At 39.6% G+C, this 17,870-nt stretch overlaps 1 long non-coding RNA gene and 1 pseudogene across 1 annotated transcript; one reads left to right on the forward strand and one right to left on the reverse strand.

The window, feature by feature from the left end:
• Positions 1-432: 432 nt before the first annotated feature.
• Positions 433-3,508, reverse strand: LOC115662499 (disease resistance protein RPS2-like; annotated as a pseudogene).
• A 12,712-nt stretch (positions 3,509-16,220) lies between these two features.
• Positions 16,221-16,571, forward strand: LOC130136896 (uncharacterized). The gene is made up of 2 exons (XR_008815592.1): positions 16,221-16,292; positions 16,379-16,571. It is a non-coding gene; the product is annotated as an uncharacterized LOC130136896 (long non-coding RNA).
• The last annotated feature ends 1,299 nt before the right edge of the window (positions 16,572-17,870 follow it).

A 17,870-nucleotide genomic window follows, 5' to 3' on the forward strand; every position in this document is an offset into this window, starting at 1 on the left:
ACAAAGCGCAAAAAAGAATGGAAGGAACATAATTGGCACCTTTAAACTCAAAATAATGTAGTACACTAGAAATAAAGAACAAAAGGAAGAGAAAAGGGGCAGGCAGCAACATGGACATAATTAAGATGTTGGGCAAACTATTATGAACTCAATTAACATAATATGTATGCCCTGCACAATTCTTCATCCCTCATCCTAATAAAACCTATCAAATGCTCAAAAGTCACTTTTACATTTTGTATTAAAGAGTGTAGCCGTGTAGACGAACGGGCAATATATATAATTCGCATGACATTGAGAAGAAACTACATCCAGTTCACTATTTCCTGAGGAGAACCAACTCCTGTTTGTCAATACTAAAGAAGCTTAATATTGCAACCAAGTGGACTGATCATAGAAAAACAAAACTAGAATTGTCCTTATTATTCATACCACGACCAACAGCCATAGATTTTACATGCAAAGAAATCTTAAGGGGAAAGTCGGGCTTGATACATGATCTCCGGTCTTTTTTCCAATCACAACAAACAAGATGAATAAAAAGCAAAGAGTTACGGAGTGAAGTTGCAAAAAGACCTTAACCTTTGTTTGGTGGCATCGTCTTGCCACACCAATGTAGACCACCATGATTCCTCGGCACCAATGAATCTTAGATTGATAGCATTTTCCCCACAAAAGGGAAGTTTCGACAAGGATCCACATGAAGCTATCTCCACTCTCTCTAGAGAAGGCCAAATCAATGAGTCATCCGGCGCAATGCTCCTCAATTTCGGAAGATCATGAAGTACTAGCTTTTTCAGTCTTGGAAGTGTTCTTGGGTCCAAAGAAGTATTCTCGGATTCAATGACGATCTCCTCAATTTCGTAGCACTCTTCAACACTCAAATGCTGAAGTTCGGCTAATTGCTCAATCAAACCATTTGAGAAGATCTTCTTCAGCTTAGGGCAATTGTACAAGGTTAAACTAGTCATCCAACCTAAGCTTCCCACGGGCACTGGACCATTCCAAATGCAATGCAAACTTGGGACATTCTTTATAACCATTCTCTCTAGCCGTTGGAATGTAGAATGTGGTGCTACGTTGCCGTTTATAATGCATATGATATCCTCACATCCCTCCACTGAACAAGCTCTAAGATTACCCATGTTCTTAGTGCCGAAATCTGATAAGCTCGATATATTCTTGTGATCAATCAATTCAAATACATTGGTGGTCTCAGTGAGTACTTCTAAGATCACAGGATGTACGGCTTCATGGTTTGCGTACTTCAAGAACCTGCACGATTGATATTCAAAATAATCAAGAATATGATGCTTGACCGAATTGCAAACACCGACTGAAAATTGGAATGTGAAGTGCACATTCTTCCACTCACGGCTTGATCTGATGAAGATTTCAAGGCACTCCACCTTAGGAAAGGAAAATGTTAGCAAAGTCAACCGTGTCAAGATAGAAACCTCCTCCATGATAGTCCTTGCGACCTGATCAGACCACGAAGTGTTCGGGTCTACATCGACGATGAGTTCTTCCAATAATGAAAGGCTTGAAATCACCTCGGATATTATGCTTCCGGTGCCGAAATTTGATGATGACATCCGTAAACATCTCATCTATGTTAAACATCTAACTTGAATAGGTAAAGAGATGATTCCGGTGCGTCGGATGTCTAGTACCTCTAGATGCACTAGTGCCCCTAAGCTTGAAGGCAGTTCTGTTAAAAGCGCGCAGGAATTCAAGTAGAGTGCCCTGAGACCAGTCAAGCAAGACAAAGAAGGTGGAAGGGATGCGATTGCACTTCTGTGTAAGTCCAAGACTCGGAGTCTTTGCATAGAGAAGAAGAAGTTATCTGGGATCAACATCAAATTGTAATTTCTTTGCAGGAGTAAAGTCGAAAGATTTATGCAATTTGGTGTTGCTGGTAGACTGTGCAAGTCATTATCCATCAAAGAAATTCGACTTGCAGAAGCCCATTCTTTTTCCTTTGGGGCCTCCTTTAGCCCCTCGCATGTTCTTGCCAAGACCTTATGGTCAAGGTCTCGTGATGAGATTTTAAGCGCCATATTACGAATTACTTTGTTCATTCGGACATGTTCCTTCATCGCACCTTCTTCAAACAAAGATGCATTAATTAGATCCTCCAATATCTTATGCCCTCTACCACGTGCATCTCTAAACTCATCCATGTTCTGAAGAAATCCCTCTGCCTTCCAACATTCCATCAAATAGTCCACAAATATGTCGCACTCTTCAGGAAATAATGCTCCATAAAGAAAGCAATCCTTTTTATCCTTCTCATCTAAATCCTCGTAACAGAATTGTAGAAACTCGAGCACTTCATCTAGGCCTTCACTTTGGATACTGGACCATCTTTGCAAGCTTCTCAATCCATCTCTCCAGAGGTGAATGTTCTTCTTATTCCTGAAAGTCCTAGCCACTTTATCGATCAATAGTGGCAAACCAGAACACTCTCTAACCATGAGTTTTGCTATTGGTATGATGTTTGGATTTATAATACTTCGACCGACTTTTTCTTCGAACATTTAATATGCATCAGAATTGGATAAACGCTTCTTATGGACAAGCTCATCGGCATTCATTTTACGGCATGACTCGAACAATCTACTGGCAATTACCACCCTGCTGTCCTTGTCATTATTAGGAATACCTATCTCATGCAGATCGAGAGGATCCCAAACTTCACCAAGGAGAAGTAAGTACCTCATGCCTCCCAACTCATTTGATATAAGTTGAGCAGTCTCAACTGCGTTGACTCCGCCCTCCACTTTTAGCTTCAAACGTCGTGTGATTGCATCTTGCACCTTCTCAATGCTCCCCGCCTTCGACACTGATACCCAAATGACAATATCAAACATTTTCTTAACCTCTTCATTATTATTCAAATTCTGCATGACTGTGGTTTTCCCAATGCCAACCATTCCCCAGAGTCCGATCCTTTTGACCTTTCTCTCTCTCAGAAAACCCAATATTTCTTCAACGGTCTCGTGTAGTGAAGGCTTATCCTCGGTCCTAGGGGCATCTATGACTATCACGGGCTCCGGGGGTCTTTCAGCTACCAACCCATTATCGAGCTTTCCTTCTTTTATCAGGTCTTGTAATTCCTCATGCTTTTTGGCCATATGCTTGCTCAGGTTTGCACGTGACCAGAACCGAGGGAATCTCCAAGCATGCTTGATTTCTTTCTTGTACTTGCTGTCCAATTGGAGCACTTCTTCTTCAGCCACCTCGACCTTGCCAATCCAACCTTCACATTCCTCACTCTTCATCTTTTTTTCCTTTATTTCTGTCTCTACAATTTTCTGTCTTTTAGAAAGCGTTTGTGCTTGTTTGGTCAACTCCTTAAAATTAACCTCAAATTTGTCAGCATACTCTTTTGTTTTACTGATGTAGCGAAAATGCTACGCCCTTCCTTGTATGCTTCAACTGCTATTGCAGAAGCTGCTGCAGTTGCTACTGCTTCAACCATGACTATCACAAGAACAAAAGCCATGAGATGTCGGTAATAATACTTACTCAGACAAAAGGAAAAAGAAAAAACTCGACTTTACATTTATCGAGTGAATGTACAGGAAAACATCACTATAAACAGCAACGAAATAAAGTTTTGTAATGATTCAGAGACTTCAACAAAGATGTCTCAAAAACAACAACCTTAAAACTTCTGCATTTAGCTCAATTCCAGTCTAAGTGAATCTAATCCATATGTGCAAACCTATGTTGTCAAGAATGATTGGTACCTAAACTAGAACATGATGACATGTTACATGTAATAAAAGCATACGGCAAGTCAAAGTAATAAGAGATGTCACAGAAGCCACAACCTTGCAGTTCTTGGTTCAGCTCAAGTACACACTGAATCTGAAATGTCACCTTTCCACAAAAAATGGGCATCGGAAAAGTTAGACCAAACGAAACAAGAGCTTTATCATACGGCAAGTCAATTGTTTGCTGCTCTCCTGCTTGATCTTTAAAATCGACTGCAACAGCCACCTACATCAACAAATTCAAAGGTTCAGTCAACAGAGGGAAAACAGACTAATGCCACCAACAGTTCCCCGAGGTTACATTTCCGGGGGGAGGGTCGCGACCTAAATTTTCTCAGGCTAATGGATTATTAGGACTAAACCTAACTCGGGCCCTCCCAAGCCCTACCAATTCGCAACTTAGGGTTTAAGTTTTTAACATGCAAATGTTTTTATGCTTGGAGTCGCCACTAATCTATTTGTGGTAGGTCGATTAGAAACCTAAATAAAACATAGGGAGATATGTTTTATTCCTACGAACCAGAGATTCTAAGCTCGGGGACTTGGTTACGCTAGATCTAGTCTAACGCCCTTTCGGTACCTTTTCTTTTCAAAAAATGTTTATGCATGTAGTCTGGATCCATTTTAACTTAGTCACTAGCATGTGAGGTGATCATGCGGGTGCGCAAACCACCAAAGTAACACCCAATAATCAAAATATTAAATAAATTGCAAGATTGGGAGAATTACTTACCTCGAAGCAACGTAAGCATCTGCATTGTTAGCTAAAAAATCACATCAACAATCCTAATATGATTTCTAATTAACAAGCAGTTCACTCAATATTTTTTAGGATTTTCACTTATTTAAATGAAAACTAATCTATATGTAATGACGTGTAAAAATTAACATGCGATTAATGCAGCCTAACATGCAAACTATATGTCATGCAAGGACGTGACCTAATTCTAATGACAGACAAATGATTTATTTTTGGTATTTTCAAATGAAATTCGGAATTAAAAATTACTCAAATTAACATGCAATCTATCCTAGAGAAAATGATTTGATCTATCCTAAAGTGATTCTTTTTTTGGGATTTTTATTAAAATTCGAAATTATTAAACATCTTAAATAATCCACTAAGATTAAAACAATCTATAATTTAAACTAGGAAATATGCTACCCTAAATCCCAATTTAAATCAAATAATTGTCTTATTCTTTTGGATATATTTAAGATTCCCTAAACATGCAAAATTTCTAATTTAAATCCTAACTAACATATTTTTTTGATTTTCTTTATTTAAAAGGAAAACAGTTAAACGAAGATAACAACCACATTCAAACAATCCACGCAATCCGTAAGATTCTTCTTATCATATTCAAATTAGGCAAAGAAATCAAACTAACGGTCATATCTATAGGGTTATAGATATCGACGGAAAGCTGATTGTTCAAATTTGGAAAGCAAATAAAATCTATTATCATATCCAAATGATTATGGATAAGATAACGATTTTCCGTATCGCCGCGTATCGTACCTTAGGGATAAGGTCGGATAGTCGTCCAGATACGTTGCCAAATTAGGAATGATTCCTAATTTTGGGTATTTTTTGAATATTGCGGATATCACAAAATTACCCTAAGATATCTAGCTATCCACCAAAATATTCACGAAATATTCAAACACCCGAAAACTAGGAAATTAAATATTTAAAAGAAATATTCGGATAATCTTACCTAATTGGCGGATAATTCCAAATTTGAATTCGGATTGAACTCGGGCTTGCGGATCGGGACGGTGACCGACGGCGGCTCAGGGGCAGCTCGGATTGCGGTGGCTGATGGTGAGAGGCGGCAGCGATGGAGCAAGAACGGCCACTGATGCTCGGTAATGGCCTCTCAGTCAAGGAAAGACCAGCGGGTGTTGCTCTCGGTGGTGGTTCAGTTCGTGGTCTGGGGATCGTCGCAGCAAGGTTTCGGGCATGTCAAGAACGCCTGGAAGATCGAGAGGACAAGCTTCGTCGAGAGGAGAAATCACTTAACGAGCGTCAATGAAAATTTGCGGATGAAAGTCCTCGTGATACTCCCCAACATGGGATCTTTCCTCTCTTCTTTCTTTGTTGGATATTTTTACTTCAGATTGTCTTCAGCTACTCAAACTTTCACTGAAACACCTTGACCACCGCTTGGACTCTTCTGATGATGTCACGTGGATGTGGAAGCGCAGGCCCTCACGAAAAGAAGCAGCTCCTTGTGCGGACAATAGCAGGAAGTCGGGGCACTTGTGGCAGCGTCGTCGAAGAAAGTAGCAGTAGCAGGGGCAGTAGCGATCCTCGTGGACTGGCTCAGTTGATCAGCGGAGGAAGCAGCACAGGGTGAGGGGCAGACCTTTCGCTGCCGAAGGTCTGGCCGCAAGGAAGGTGGTGGTGCGCCGCGGTCGTAAGGCGGCACGACGGTGAGGTAGACACGTGTGCAACCAACTCTCTCTTGCTCTTTGCTCTCTCTCACGCGTGTCTTTCGTGCTCTCTCTGAAAATTTTGCTCTGGAAATTATGAGAGCCCCCCTTGATTACACTACAAAAAAACAAGGATTTAGCCACGGAAATTTGCGACAAATTATTTTTCGTGGCTAATTGCGACGCAATTTGCGACGAATATATTTTCCGTCGCAAATTAGCCACAAAAAATAATTCATCGCAAATTTCCAACGAATTTTGCGACGAAAAAAAATTCGTGGCTAATTTGCGACGGAATCTGCCACGGAAAAAAAATCGTCGCAAATTTGCGACGAAATTTACCACGAAAAAAAATTCGTGGAAAATTTGCGACGGATTTTGCCACGAAAAAAATTCGTGGCTAATTTGCGACGGAATTTGTCACGAAAAAAAATTCGTGGCTAATTTGCGACGAAATTGCCGACGAATGTTTTTCCGTTTCTAATTTGCGACGAAAAATAAATGTCATCGCTAATTTGCGATGAAATTTACCACGAACAAAAATTCATGGTTATTTTGCGACGGAATTAGCGACGAATTGTTATTCGTCGCTAATTCTCCTCTACTTGTAGACCCAATTTCTCTCTCTCTGCTAATTCCTCTTATCCCTATTAGTTGTTTTCCCTTCCTCTCCCTATTCGCTGTTATCCCTTCCTCTCGATAAATCTCTCCGCACGCGCAAAAATCTATCTCGGTGAACCTTTTCTACCGGTAAGTGGTGTGATTAATTTGGGCAAAACTATTTTCAAATTTTTGTTATTTTATTGAGTTTTTTTTTCTTTTTTTTTTTTTTCGACTTCGTCGCGGTCGCCGGTCCGGAACCGGCGACCGGCGAGACTCGCCGGCCATGGGCGGGGCGCTGGACCTCGCCCGGATCCGGGCGAGGCCGAGCGGCCTCGCCATGGGGCCGGCTTTGGACCTCGCCGCGAGGTCCGGGCGGCGGCCATGGCCGAGATCTGGACCTCGCCCAGGCCAGATCCGGACCTCGCGGCGAGGTCGAGCTTGGGCCTCGCCATGGCCGCCACTGGACCTCGCGGCGTGGTCGAGCGGTGGCCATGGCCACTCGACCTCGGTGCCCAGATCTGGGCGGCGAGGTCGAGCGACCATGGCCGCCGCGAGGTCTAGCGGCGGCCATGGCCGCCGACCTCGCCGCCTAGATCCGGGCGCCGAGGTCGAGCGGCGGCCATGGCCGCTCGGGCGGCGAGGTCGAGCGGCCATGGTCGCCGGCTGGACCTCGCGGCGAGGTCGAGCGGCCATGGTCGCCGCTGGACCTCGCCGCGAGGTCCAGATCTGGCCGGCGAGGTCCAGATCTGGCCATGGCCGGCGAGTTCCTCACCGGCCGGTCGCCGGACCGGCGATCGGAGAAAAAAATGAAGGAAAAAAAATTTGGGAAAAAAATTCAAAAAAGAAATTATTAAAAAAAATTGGGGAAAAAATTATTATAAAAAAATAAAATCTGAAGTCAATTTTTTTTTGTAGGTACGTATTCGTTTGAAAGTCTCGCGGATGAAGTGAACGTTGCAATTCTCATCAAATTGAGCACGTTGTACTACAAAGATTTCAGTCAAATACTTGGGTAAGTCAATTGTTTTAATTTTTTCAATTTCAAAATAATTGTTTAGGCAAAAACAAAATTTTAATTTTTAGAATTTTATGGTTTTAATATCGAAAATTTTTTGGTATTAATATTTTACGAGATTTTGTTATTTTTATATAGACAATGCAAAGAGACAGGGCTTGGATGTATAATAAGAACTTACCTGGACGTCGAGGATTGACCGATGAGTTTCGTACTGGGTTGGAACTATTTTTGGACTTTGCTAGTAGTAAATATGAGTTGATGGATGGAAATAAGTGAAGGTGTCGAGTAGTAGAAAGTACAGTAATGGTAAATTTCATGTATGTGATACAGTTAGAGAACATCTTTGTAGATTTGGATTTACTCCGAACTACTATAATTGGACTTGTCATGGTGAACCATTTATATCTGATGAAGGATATCGAATAAGTGACCAATTTTCAGTTAGGGAAGAATGTAGCTATTATGACCAAATGAACCCATACCAGGGGATGGTGATTGATGCAGCTGGTCATAATTCAGATCCAAACTATGCAAGTACTAGTTTTACTCCAAGACTTGAATAATTTGAAGAGATAGGAGTAACAGGTTTTGATGAGAATGTGTGTAATGAAACGTTTCCATCTAATCAGTTCTGGGAAGTGTTGAAAGCAGCAGATGAACCTTTATGGGCAGGTTGTGACAATCATACTCAATTATCAGTGACAGCAAGATTGTTAAATATCAAGGCAGAGCATAATGTGTCTGAGAATTGCTTTAACTCTTTTGTTGAAGTAATGCGAGAAGCAATGCCTCGTGATAACATAATGCCAAGTGATTTTTACGATATGAAGAAGTTAGTGGATAACTTAGGTCTTCCAGTTGAAAAGATTGATGTATGTAGTAGGGGTTGTATGTTATATTGGAGAGATGATGAAAATGCAGAATCTTGCAAATTCTGTAGCCAACCTTGGTACAAGATTAACAGGAACAGGAGGCAAGGTCGTAATCAGAAGCGTAGACCATGCAAGCAAATGTTTTATCTGTCCTTAATCCCCATATTACAAAGGCTTTATGCGTCTCAAGCCCACTGCTGAACACATGACTTGGCATGCAAATCATGAAACAGAAGAGGGTCTAATGTGTCATCCTTCGGATGCGAGAGGCATGGAAACATTTTGATAGAACATACCCCGAATTTGCGATAGAGCCTCGAAATATTAGGTTAGGTCTCTGATCGATGGATTTGCCCCATTTGGAAAATCAGGGAAAAGTTATTCATGTTGGCCAGTTATCTTAACTCCGTACAATCTTCCACCCGGTATGTGCATGAAGACACCTTATATGTTTTTGACATTGATCGTGACCGGGCCGCAAAATCTGAAAAAGTTGATAGATGTTTATATGCAACCATTGATTGAAGAGTTACAACGGCTATGGAATGAAGGTGTTGTTACGTATGATGTTTCTACTAATCAAACATTTGTAATGAAGACTGCTCTTCTTTGGACGATAAATGACTTTCCAGCTTATGGAATGTTATCTGGATGGAGTACAGCTGGGATCTTAGGATGTCCGATATGTTTGGAGAGATCGAAGTCATTCAGATTAAGACATGGTAAGAAGCCTTGCTATTTTGACTGTCACAGACAATTTTTGCCGATGAATCATACATTCAGAAGGAATAAAAAAGAGTTCATCAAGAATAGGATTGAAAGAACTCCTCCACCATTGAGGTTGACTGGTGATCAAATATGGGAGCGAGTGCAGGACTTTCCAACTGTTGTTGAAAACCCTCATGGCACAACTATTGCGTACGGAAGTGCACATAAGTGGACTAAACGCAGTATATTTTGGGATCTACCATATTGGAAAGCTCATCTTATTCATCATAATCTTGACGTTATGCACATTGAAAAGAATGTTTTCGACAATGTCATAAATACTGTGATGGATGTCACGGGAAAAACAAAAGACAACTTGAATGCAAGAAAAGATATGAGAGATATTTGTGATCGGCCAACATTAGATGTGGATGCAAGCAGCAGAGGACCAAAACCAAAAGCAGTTTATACATTGGATAAGGAGTAGAGACGAGTCGTTTGTCAATGGTTAAAATCTGTGCGGTTTCCTGATGGATATGCTTCGAACATCGGGAGATGTGTTGATTTGAACAAATGCAAGTTGACAGGATTAAAGAGTCATGATTGTCACATATTTATGGAAAGACTAATTCCAATAGCTTTGAAGGAACTTCTACCAAACTTTGTATGGGGCGCCATTACAGAGTTAAGTAATTTCCTCCATGATATTTGCTCAACAGTGTTAAAAGCATCACACATGGAGAAACTGGAGAGAGACATTCCAATTATTCTTTGCAATTTAGAAAGGATATTTCCTCCATCGTTTTTTGATTCAATGGAGCATCTCCTAGTTCACTTGCCTTATGAGGCTAAAGTTGCAGGTCCCGTCCAATTTAGATGGATGTATCCATTTGAGAGGTAAAATTTTTTTCAAAATAAAATTCAAAATACTTTATTATATATTATGTTCTGATAAACTTCTTTCTATTGCAACAAGGTTCTTATATCATTTGAAGAAAAAAGTGAAGAATAAGGCATGTGTTGAAGCTTCAATTTGTAATGCATATATTGTGGAAGAAGTGACAACATTTGCATCATACTATTTTGAGCCGCACGTGCAGTGCAAGAGGCGGAGAGCAGGAAGAAATGATGAGGGTCCCATCGATCCCAATTGCAAATCATTCTCTATTTTCAATTATCTCGGTCGACCAAGCGGCGCATGTCAGTTTCGTTGCTTAACAGGCGAAGAACGGCAGGGCAGCCCATACCTATATTTTACTGAACTGTCCAGAAGTGGAGCCATACTTCCAGTAAGTGTATATTTTTGCAAATATATGTATTGCGTGTCAAATATTTACTAATATTGAAATGTAAATTGTTAATAGGATTTTTTAAAATTCAATGTATGGACTACCACCAAATGAGTTCAACCGTTTGTGCGATGAACAATTTGCAGCATGGTTCAAAACATATGTAAGTTGCCTATAGACCAAAACCAAGTTATTAATATTTTATACATCATTTAAATAAATATTATTGACTTTGCGTGTGTAATCTTAGGTTCACAGTAATCATGATCAAGTTGAAGAGCAAGGATTACTATATTATCTGTCATGGGGTCCACAGTCAAGTATACGAAGTTGGCCAGCATATTTCATAAACGGGTACAATTTTCACACTCGAGAATATGGAATGGAAAAAGCCATAATGAATAGTGGTGTGTGTGTTCGGTCATCCAATTATGGTAGTTCAAAAGATGATTTTTATGGCTTGTTCGATGAAATCATCGACATAGAGTACCCCGGACCATTAATGCAGGTTGTGTTATTTAAGTGCATGTGGTTCGACCCCGTCAAAGGAATGAAGGTACATACGAAGTTTAATTTGGTTGAAATAAATCACAAGAAAAGGTATAAGAAATATGAACCATTTGTGTTGGCACAACAAGCAATTCAAGTATATTATGCATCATATCCTAGTTTGAAACGTGACAAAGATGATTGGTGGGCTGTACGTAAAACCAAAGCACGAAGAAAAATCGAGGAACACTGGAAGGATACAGCATATCAACAAGAGGAAGTTTATAATGCGGTTCAAACTGAGGAATATAACATTCCTACTCTATGAGATCCATGTGGAGTAATGATAGATGTAGATCTAATTGAAATTCGCGAATCAAATTTAGAAGGTGTTGCAGAATCTGATTTTCAGACAGAGGATGATGATGATGATGATGATGATGATGATGATGATGATGACGATGACGATGACGATGATGATGACGATGATGACGACAATGATGATGACGATGATGACGATGATGACGATGATGATGAACAAGACGATTAAGATCAAGATGCGGACGAAGGTGAAGACGAAGATTTAGATTTTTGAGACTTTTTACTAATTATGTCGTAATTATTATTATTATTATTATTATTATTATTATTATTATTATTATTATTATTATGACAAAGTTTATTGTTGTTGTCATATTTATTATTGTTGTTGTTGCCGTAATTATTAGTATTGTTGTTGTTGTTGTGGTAGTTATTATTATTATTATTATTGTAATTGTTGTTGAATATTATTATTGCTATTATTGTTAATGAAACGTTATTGTCCGGAAAAAAAAAATGAATTACGCGAGTGTGGGATAGTAGAAATGAAATTCGTGGCTAAAATCTGTCGAAAATTTGCCACGAAATTTAGCCACGAATTTCGTGAAAAAATCCCACTCACAAGGCTAAGTAATTTTTCATGAAAAGCCAAAAATTAATTTTACGAAATTCGTGGCAAAAATCCGTGGCAATTTACCACGGATTTCGTAAACACAGGCCGTACGCATGATTGTGGATTTTTATGAAATCCGTGGCAAATTTGCCACGGATTTTAGCCACGGATTTTTTTTAAAAGAAAAATCTTCTGTAGGCTTTTTTTAGGAAATTCGTGGCAAAAATCCGTGGCAAATTTCCCACGGATTTTAGCCACGGATTTTTTTTAAAAAAAAAATCGTGTGTAGGCTTTTTGAGGAAATTCGTAGCAAAAATCCGTGGCAAATTTGCCACGGATATTTTTATTAAAAAAAATTCTATTGTATCTTTCTTAGAAAATTCGTGGCTAAAATCAGTGGCAAATTTGCCATAGATTTTAGCCACGGATTTTTTTTTAAAACAAAAATCCTGTGTAGGGTTTTTTAGGAAATTCGTGGCAAAAATCCGTGACAAATTTGCGACGGATTTTAGCCACGGATTTTTTTTTAAAAAAAATTCTATTGTATTCTTTTTAGAAAATTCGTGGCTAAAATCCGTGGCAAATTTGCCACGATTTTAGCCACGATTTTTTATTAAACAAAAATCTATTGTATTTTTTATGAAATTGTGGTTCCGTGGCAAATTTGCCACGGATTTCCCGGATTTTTTTATTAAACAAAAAATCTACTGTATTCTTTTTTTAGGAAATTCGTGGCAAAAATCCGTGGCAAATTTGCCACGGATTTTTTTATTAAACAAAAAATCTATTGTATTCTTTTTTAGGAAATTGCCACGGATTTTAGCCACGGATATTTTTTAAAATGCAAAAAATCGTGTGTAGGGTTTTTTAGGAAATTCGCGGCAAAAATCCGTGGCAAATTTACGACAGATTTTAGCCACGGATTTTTTTTAAAAAAAAAATTCTATTGTATTCTTTTTTAGGAAATTCATGACAAAAATCCGTGGCAAATTTGCCACGGATTTTAGCCACGGATTTTTAAAAAAAAAATGTCTGAAGGCTTTTTTAGGAAATTCGTGGCTAAAATCCGTGGCAAATTTGCCACGGATTTTAGCCACGGATATTTTTTAAAATGCAAAAATCGTGTGTAGGGTTTTTTAGGAAATTCGTGGAAAAAATTCGTGGCAAATTTGCGACGGATTTTAGCCACGGATTTTGTTTAAAAAAAATTCTATTGTATTCTTTTTTAGGAAATTCGTGGCAAAAATCCGTGGCAAATTTGCCACGGATTTGTTTTAAAAAAAAAATCTGAAGGCTTTTTCAGGAAATTCGTGGCTAAAATACGTGGCAAATTTGCCACGGATTTTAGCCACGGATTTTTTTATTAAAAAAAATTCTATTGTATTCTTTCTTAGGAAATTCGTGGCTAAAATCTGTGGCAAATTTGCCACGGATTTTTTTATTAAACAAAAAATCTATTGCATTCTTTTTTAGGAAATTTGCCACGGATTTTAGCCACGGATTTTTTTTAAAATGAAAAATCTTCTGTAGCCTTTTTCAGGAAATTCGTGGCAAAAATCCGTGGGAAATTTGCCACGGATTTTAGCCACGAATTAAAAAAAAAATCTTCTGTAGGCTTTTTCAGGAAATTCGTGGCTAAAATCCATGGCAAATTTCCCATGCCCCAAAATTACCGCGACAATTTTATATTTCGATTCGAATTTGCCGCGAGAAAATAACAATTCGTGGCTAAAATCGTGGCAAATTAGCCACGGATTGGAAATCGTGGCTAAATCCGTGGCAAATTAGCCACGAAATAAGATTCGTGGCTAATTTGCCACGATTTTAGCCACGAATCCTAAAATCGTGGCAAATTTGCCACGATTTTAAATCCGTGGTTAATTTCAGCGAAAATTCAACCAACGGCGTCGTCTTCATGAGCGGGTACAAATTAGGGTTCTTCTTTTCTGTTCTCAAGATCGAACCAATCTTCTCACCTTACCTCTGTCTCTTGTCTGTCTCTGTCTTCTCCCTCTTTCTCTGTCTCTGTTGCAGTTCTTCGGCGTTCTTCGGCGCGATTCTTGGCGTTCTTCGGCGGCGGACGCTGGGAAGCGAGGACACCCAGTGCGCGGTCTGCTTCTGTTGGGTTCTTCGGCGGCGTCCGAGAGTGTTCGATCTGCTTCTGTTCGGTATGCTTCTGTTGGGTCTGCTTTTCGCAGTTATTTCTAGGCGTTTGCGTCTGCTTATGCTTCTGTTCAATGTATGTGTTGGGTCTACGTTTGGGTTTGTACGCCTCCGTGTCTCCGCTTCTATGCTTCGCTACGTGCCACCTGCAACGCGCCCTTCGCTAAGCTCGTGCTTCCTTCTGTGTTGTTTGGTTTTCGTGTTTGGGTCTGGCGTCTCGCTTGTGTTGGCTGGCTTATGTGTTGGGTCCGCGTCACGCCTCGCGCCCTCGCTTCGCTTACGTCCGTGTTGGGTCGCTTCGTTCTTGTTCGTGGACGAAATAGATTGGGTCTGTTTCGCCCATGAATTTGGTTCTATTCGTGTGCGAAACAAACCAGTTTCGTGGGCGCTTCTGTGCTTCGGCTTCTGCTTCTGTGTTGACTTTCGTGGGTGCTTCTGTGTTGGCTTTCATGGGCGCTTCTGTGTTGGGTGTTGGCTTCTGTGCGAAACAGATTGGGTCTGTTTCGCCCACGAACAGAATCAAATTCGTGGGCGAAATAGAAACAAGAACCATTCTGTTTCGCCCACGAATTTGATTTTGTTCGTGGGCGAAACAGGAATGGTTACGTTTCTGTTTCGCCCACGAATTTGATTCTGTTCGTGGGCGAAACAGACCCAATCTGTTTCGTTCGCCCACGAAACAGAACAAAACATAATCAATTTCTCATATTTAGGTTGAAATTTGGTCGGATTTAGGTTGAAATTTAGTTGAAATTCGTTTGAAATTTGGTCGAAATAAGGTGAAATGTGGTCGGAATGAGCTGAAATTTGGTCGGTCAAGTGGAAACGGCCCGCTGATCGAAATTCACCACCAATGGCCGTGACGCAAGCCATTTTTTGGCTTTTTGGAGTCGTTTAGATGGGTTTTTTTGGCAAAAAATGATTCTGGTGAATAGTGTTTTTCGTGACATTTCTGCTTTTTTTTTTTTTTCGTTTCAGAGTCATTTTATCATTATCTAGGTTTGAAAACTATTTTCAAACCTTTTTTGGCCTAGGTTGAAGCTTTAGCCATCGGGGTAAAACTATTTCCATGACATTTGCGTTTTCTGGAGTGGCTCCCTTCGAGGTAAAAACTTATTGATTTTCTTGTTGAAGTTGATATATTCATTTTGAACAGAACTTAGTGATTTACTTGCATCATAAAATTTGTTGTGAAAGTGTAACTTATTAAGTTCTAAGGCTTTCAAAACATGCAATTAAATTTTAAAACAAGTTGAATTACAGAAATTAGCGAAAATTTGATGACCACGACCCACTAGATGAGTTCTTCCTTTTTTACCATTGTAGGACCAGAAATTTAGCTCGTAGACATTTCCGGACAGCTTCCTTTTTTTCAGGGGCCATCTCTCTTGCTCTCAATAACAAAATGGTAAGCTTCACGACGTACGTCATTATGTGTCCTTAATATATGTCCATAATTTCTTTATTTTTGTCTAACCTTGCACCTTTTAGTATAAACGTGGAGGTCACATGCGTCGTGATGATGCTTCACAAAGAAGACCAGGCCTTTCCTCTTCCTCGTCCTCATCCCCATCCCTTTCCACTTCCCCTGCCCCTGCCCTTTTATCTAACCCTCAACTAGTACATGGACACATTGGCCCTTCCTCCGACCCTCAAATGCGAACTGAATTTACTTCGGTTCCACCTTCTTCTTCAACGCAACACTCGAATTATGAAGAAGATACCCGATTCATGATAGCCCCATTTGGAGATTCGTAAGTATTTCATTTTTTTTAAATATATGTGAATTATTATGGATGTCAACTGAATTGTCTGTATGCTTTACGGATGCTACGTATGTTGAAATAAGTTATAACCCGTTTGCAGATTCACGGATTCTACGCATGTTGTGAGGAGACTTAATAAAATAATCGATAACTATTGGATGGGGGGCAGTTTAGTAGTTGGACCACTGCTCCAAAAGAAGTAAAGGAATTGTGGTGGAATGAGTTCAAGGTAAGTTTTGTCCTTTTATTTCCTCACAAACTAAGTTCGATTTAGCATACTGAGCGTACAATTATTTTTCTATTGATTGCTTGCAGCGGAAGTTCAGGTGGGATGAAGCGGAAGAGAAAGAAGTTAAAAGAATTTTTAAGAAGAAAGCCGGTGATCACATGCGAAATGTGATGAATAGAGCAAAGAGAAGACAAGAAAAGCCGGATTTTATTACAGCTGACAATTGGGCGGAAATCAAAAGAACTTGGGACACCGAAAAGCATAAGCAAATCAGTGAAATTAATAAGAAGAATCGAGCTTCTAGTTCTAGAGAAGGGTTTGCCACATATGCTGGGGGCTCTATTAATATCGGAGAGCATAGAAAAAGAATGGTAAGTCTTTTAAACATGTTGTAAAGTTAAATCAATAATTACTCATTTCATTTATGTTTATATTTTGTAGGCAGATGAATTGGGGACGGAACCAACATTTATGGCTACATTTGAACGCACCTTTCAGAAAAAAGATAAGACATGGACCGGCAATCGAGCAAAAGTTATTAAGGTATGTAAGGTTATATTTTGTATTTATATATATGAAGTTTTTTTTTATTATTAATATTGTTAATGTAGGACAAATATGATGAACTTGTAATGAGCACAGCTGCTGCTAGTGGTGATGGTGATGGTGATGGTGATGGTGATGGTGATGGTGATAGTGCTGTTGCGTCGGAGCCATCGGTTGACAGTATGGCATTATGGATGGAGGCATCGGGTGGAATGAGAAGAGGTCAAATATTTGGGATGGGATCCTTGTCAAGGATGTACAGAACGCCGCTCTTGCAACTTCATCCTCCGGTGCGGCTTTTTTAAGGGCACAACACGAGGAGCGAACGGACCAAGAATTGAACCGCTTGAAACAATTATGGTACGAAGGACGAAGAAATGAAACGAGTTACTTGTACGAAAGACGAAGAAATGAAACAATTACTTGCACGAAGGACGAAGAAATGAAAGGAGTGAACCAACGTTTGCAATTGATCATGCAACACCTCAACCTCGAAGCTGATGACGGTCCTCCTGTACCTCCTACTAATCCAGTAGGTGATGGCCACAATGATGATGATAATGAGATTCCTGATGATGATGATGATGATGATGATGATGATGATGATGATGATGCTGATGCTGATGCTGATGATGATCCTTGCTAGTTTAAATTTCCAAGAGGTACTTATATCTTTGTGCTTCTGCTGTTGAATAGATGTGAAAAAATTAACGGGGTTAGGAGTTTGATATTGTGATGTTTTGTTGGCTATGCAGATGGACGGGACTTCGATTCTTGGAAATCAATAGTTTGCCGCAACGGTTTGCATAGCGGTTTGCCACAACGTGAAAGAACTTCTTGGCAAGATCAATAGTTTGCCACAACAGTTTGCAAACTCGCTAATTTAGAACATTGTTTCATTTCTTTCTTTTTGGGGTTTGTTCTTGTCTTGACTGTGATTTTCTATCAATGTTAATTAGATTTCAAATCGAAATCGTTCATAAACAACATTCGTCGCTAAAGTATTCATTAAAATTTGTCGCCAAATTTGTT

Source organism: Syzygium oleosum, unplaced genomic scaffold, assembly GCF_021117445.2.
Source record: "Syzygium oleosum isolate NSW1041296 unplaced genomic scaffold, Sole_v2.1 Sole_v2.53, whole genome shotgun sequence".
Taxonomy (NCBI): Eukaryota; Viridiplantae; Streptophyta; class Magnoliopsida; order Myrtales; family Myrtaceae; genus Syzygium; species Syzygium oleosum.